The 5,342-nt window shown below is 32.9% G+C and overlaps 1 protein-coding gene and 1 long non-coding RNA gene across 2 annotated transcripts in view; one reads left to right on the top strand and one right to left on the bottom strand.

The window, feature by feature from the left end:
- The first annotated feature begins 302 nt into the window (after nucleotides 1-302).
- The window catches only part of LOC125681550 (uncharacterized), a 35,260-nt gene continuing 30,220 nt past the window's right edge, over nucleotides 303-5,342 (top strand). The window contains exon 1 of the mRNA XM_048921695.2: nucleotides 303-434. The gene's annotated coding sequence lies outside the window, so the exon portion shown is untranslated. The remainder of the gene's footprint in view (nucleotides 435-5,342) is intronic.
- Nucleotides 2,793-5,342, bottom strand: part of LOC125681565 (uncharacterized) — a 28,461-nt gene continuing 25,911 nt past the window's right edge. The window contains exon 3 of the long non-coding RNA XR_007372273.2: nucleotides 2,793-5,339. This is a non-coding gene — a long non-coding RNA (uncharacterized LOC125681565). The remainder of the gene's footprint in view (nucleotides 5,340-5,342) is intronic.

The raw sequence follows: 5,342 nt of genomic DNA, 5'->3' as shown, positions 1-5,342 counted from the left end.
ATTATGTCTCTGTTCGTAGTGAAAAGATTTGTAATTAAATTGCCATGGTCTTTCAAAATATGATTGATTGATTAAATATTGTGTAAAGTCCCTCTCGAGAATTATTCACACCTATGAAGACGTCACTATTGCTGGTGAAGGGCTGCAACATTTCGTAGTAAATTGTTTGAGGAACAACCATTTCTTAAAAGCACACAAACTAAACCATTTCTTAAAAGCACACAAACTATGATCTAATGCGACTAACGGGCAACCATAAAACGTCAGAGTAGCCCATCTGCTAGACGGGGCCCCAGGGGTAGAAAATTATGGCAATAAAGGCTTTCCGTACGATCACAGTTTGCGGGAGATTGGTGTTTGTTCGCCACAGCATGATCATTATGGCGTGGTAGAGAAGTTTCCTAAAACCAGTGAGTGTAGTGAGCATAGAAAATGTAAGTTGCATTATACAAATGAATATATTTATCATATTTGCCTGGTTTGATTGCATGATGATGTGAAATGACAGCGCTGCACAATCACAACAACATGCAGCATGGCATGGTGCGCTTGGCTCATTCAAACTTTAGACATATTGACATGCTATTCAAATGGTTTTTTTTTTATCATATTAATTTTTTTTGAAAAGTTTATTTTACGAATTTTTAATAAGCTAATTGCACGTGTAAGGGTAATGAGCAATTAAAAAGCATGAGGCACTGTCTATCGATCAGTGTCAGGACATCACTCGGCCTATTCCGGAGAGTTCCGATTGGAGCACTGCAAATACCAAAAAGAAAAAAAGAAAAAAAAGATATCTAGATACAAATCACTATTTATTTACATGTACCTGAAGTTTGATCAATGAACAGATACAAAACGAAAAATACTGAGTTTCTCTCTCTCTCTCTCTCTCTCTCTCTCTCTCTATAGAATATGATTTATTATATATATGTATATATATATTCGATGATATATTGTATAACAAAAACAACTTGGAATATAAATGATATGTAAAGAGGCAAAAACACATCAATAACATTATATAAATACAATATAAACAGAACAAGAATAAATAAGATTGATTATATCTTGCTTAACTCTCAGAGAGAATTTTTCACTCATGTGGAGATGTCACCAATACCAGTGATAGGAATAACAACAAAATATCACGTTCTTCAGTGAAATGCCAAATTTTTTATTTATATTTTTGAAAGGGACTGATTCACGATTTTACCCAAAATTTTTATGAATAAAATCTTCTGTCTAATGTGTTTGAAAGATTTCACATGAAAATTAAGGTTATACATCATCACAGAAGCTCATTTTAGAGAGTTTATTATTTGTTTTGTAAACAAAGATTGCGGTATGCTATTGTTTACGAAATTTTCAAAAGAAATGGATATCGATCAAAGTATTATTTTATCTTTCATATTTCAAACATTTTTTAGGTGAAATGTGTCATCTAAAAGTTAAAATTTGTGACTATGCAAAATTAAGATGCATTATATTACAAAATCAATATTTTACTTCTTTGTTTGTTTACCTAAAAAGACTCGAGTCTTTGTTTACATAACACATATTTAAGGCTAAAATATTGCTTTCATTCTTGCATTCAGAAGGTCAAAATTTTGGCTGTCAACATTAAATGATTTATATTTCTAATGTTTAACATCAAAAATGAAAAATATTTTTATCAAAAAATCGTGAACCAGTCCCTTTAAAAGTAGCAATAAGATATCAGTGCCACCGTGTATCCTAATGCAAAACGGTCAGAAATGCACACAGGAAGAAAATAATAACAATATATATTCAATGAGACATAATAATAGTAAAAGGCACATAGTACAAGTACATATGATTGACTGTAATGCAAAAGATACCACGGGACGGTGCATTGGTACTAAGTCAGTGGTGCATAATTATGTATAAACATATTGGTTTGAACTTTCACATGCTTCATTTTATATTGCTTCTTTAATCAAATTGCAAAGGGCTACAAGTACATCAGTATTTTCACAATTGAGTAACCATATTAATCTATTCATGTTGTCAAGACTGGAAAAATGTTCACATTGTTGTTTTATAATTTTATACATGTTCTGCCTGAATGAATTATAAGTTGAACATTCAAAAATTAGATGAATTCCATCACCAGTTTTACAAGAAGAACACTTTGTACAAAATGTTAAATGTCTTGGGATTCCTGTATAACGACCTCGTTCTACTGGTAAATTGTGCGCTGATGTACGTAATCTTGTAAGTGCTTTACGTTGTGCAGGTGGTAAGAGTGTTTTACAAGTAGTTTTCAAAAACAAAATTAGTTTTAAATTTAACATAAGTTTCAAGTTTTCCATATTGTAAACTTCTGTATATGTAAAGCAATATAATGGGAAAAAAAATATATTCCGGTATTTTGAATCTAGATAAAACAAAACCAGAAAAGAAAAAAAAACCTGCCAATTTTCCACAAATTATTTGGTATATATAACTAGTTGCATCCCTGTGCAGAGAAATGTTAAAAATCAGTTGAACTGTCAGATGATTTTTTATGCCCCCAAGATCGGGGGGGGGGGGGGGGGGGGGGGGGGGGCATATTGTTTTTGTCCTGTCTGTCATTCTGTCTGAAACTTTAACCTTGCTAATAACTTTTGAACAGTAAGTGATAAAGCTTTGATATTTCACATGAGTATTCCTTGTGACAAGACCTTTCCGAGGGTACCAACATTTTTGACCCCGTGACCTTGACCTTGGAGTTTGACCTACTTTTTGAAAACTTTAACCTTGCTAATAACTTTTGAACAGTAAGTGATAGAGCTTTGATATTTCACATGAGTATTCCTTGTGACAAGACCTTTCCTTGGGTACCAACATTTTTTACCCCTTGACCTTGGAGTTTGACCTACTTTTTGAAAACTTTAACCTTGCTAATAACTTTTGAACAGTAAGAGATAGAGCTTTGATATTTCACATGAGTATTCCTTGTTACAAGATCTTTCCGTTGGTATTGAACCTTTTGACATTTGACCTACTTTAATTTTTTTTTTTACATTGGTCATAACTTCTAAATGGTAAATATTAGAGCTTTCATATTGTACATGAGCATTTCTTTTGACAAGATCTTTCTACTGGTACTAAGATATTTGCCCTTGTGACCTTGGCCATCTTCGGAATTGGCCATTATGGGGGCATTTGTGTTTCACAAACACATCTTGTTTTTAACATATTGTAGCTCCAAGTTTACCATAAATTGTTCTTTAAAGCAATACAAGCTGTTACTGATGGTATTTTTCAACTACTCAAGTACGCACCAATTAAAGGGGCATGGAAACATGGACACAATTTGAACTGAAAATTTTCTCATTACCGTATATTTTTTGATTTTTAATGTTAAGAATGCTTAACGAAGGTATTACCAATGGTCAGCAAAAAATTTGAGTGTCAGTTGTCAAGGTACATGAGGGATACAGAGCTCACAATTCTTTGTTACATGTATGTAAACAAGGCTCGTGCCATGTTTTGGTTTACATAGGTTAAATATACTAGTAAAAGTTTTGTTTAAGGCAATTCACCATACCACATCTTTGTATTGAAAAACCTACAGATTTCTATTAAAATTTGCATGAATTTTGTCGAGGATGTATATTGACCAAATTCCCGAAGAAAAATATGTTTAGCGGCCTTTCGCAGAGTACAGCTACTTCTAAAAATAGAACACATCACTTTAAAACAAGCAGTGTTAATATACATACATTTTAAGGCACTGTCTTTATTTAAACGATAGAAATATGTTTCTTTCATATGAATTGAAGAAAATGTATTGCATTTGACTGTTTTCAATAATTTTTCATCTACTGAACCATGTCCTTGGTTTTAAGGTGATGAAAATGCATGTATAATAGTCAAATTTTGACTAATCATAGCCTACCATATCCGGAAAATTGTGTTTTCAAAAACCTTCAGATTTTTTAACCTTTCAATATGTTTTACCTTTACACTCCAGCAATCATTTGACATAAGAAGTAGATAAAGTATCGGATGATTTGAGAGCCCAATGACTAGTGATGGGCAATCGGGGAAAAATTATTAATCGATGATCGGATTAATCGGATGCACTTTTTCGACTGATTAATAAAAAAAAAAATCGAATTTTATTCATTTCAAATTTATGGCATAAATATATTAAATTTACTTTATTTTTTACCCTAAATATTAAGTTAATTAGAATAAAATCATTTGATTGATTGTATCTTGTTTAACATCTCTCTTGGGAATTTTTCACTCATATGGAGACGTCTAAACTCATTAGAAATTTAAAGTTAATCCATATTTTCGATTTTGTTTTCCCGAAATAGGAATAGATCTCTCGACTTTTGTTGTTGTTCTTATGGGATCCGGTATAGAATAGAGCCTCAATACCCCTTGCTTGTTGTAAGAGGCAAAATCCAAGGTCCCAGGCCGTGTCACAGCAGGTGTGGCTTGATAAAGATCCCTCCCTGCTCAAAGACTGTAAGCGCCGAGCATAGGCCTAAATTTTGCAGCCCTTCACTGGCAATGGTGATGTCTCCATATGAGTGAAAGATTCTCAAGAGGGACATTAAAACAATATTCAATTTTATAGGATGATTCAGCTTCGTCAGCCATTTTGGATTTTAGTTAAGTCGCGGCAAGAATATTTGTATTATTTTTTTTTAAAATTAGATGTCGGTGATTTTCAATTTTCAAAATGGCAATCGATTATTCACATCGTTTCAGTTATAGCGACCGACAATCGAAAGTCGGCGATAATCGGTACATCACTACCAATGACCCCCTCTAGGTTAAAAACCTTGAAAAAAACGCATATTGGAAAAGGGTGTCTAAAATTCCTATTTCAGCAAACATGTTTCATTCATCATTTACATTACTAAATTAACATTTCAAGAAATATTACAGGGTGGTTTTTCAAAAACAGTTTAAAAAATAGCTAAAAACCATTTTCATTGATTGCCGTAAACTTTAGCTGGGATCGGGCTTGAAGTTAGATAAATCCTAACTTTACTGTGGAGCTTACTAAATCCATAGCCTACGTCACATGAACACTGACATGACGTCACAATAGATGAAAAAATAAAATAATTAAGTTGCCAGATCTAGTTGGAACAAAGTGATGTAGATCTAGATAAGAATGATTTTTACATTTTTAACGCTCATTCAGAGAATGCTAACCTATGCTCCAGTTACAAATTTTGGAAAATTCGAATATTTTAAAATACCCGAATTCTGCATTCCTCGCCCCCTTGACAATTTTCAGTCCCTGGTAGTTTTTAACAATACGATACAGCCATGCGATGTGAGTCTTAAGTGGAGGTCAGGTCCGGCTA

The sequence above is a fragment of the Ostrea edulis genome, chromosome 2 (genome assembly GCF_947568905.1).
Source record: "Ostrea edulis chromosome 2, xbOstEdul1.1, whole genome shotgun sequence".
In the NCBI taxonomy this organism is placed as follows: Eukaryota; Metazoa; Mollusca; class Bivalvia; order Ostreida; family Ostreidae; genus Ostrea; species Ostrea edulis.
This window is presented reverse-complemented; position numbering and strand designations above follow the sequence as displayed.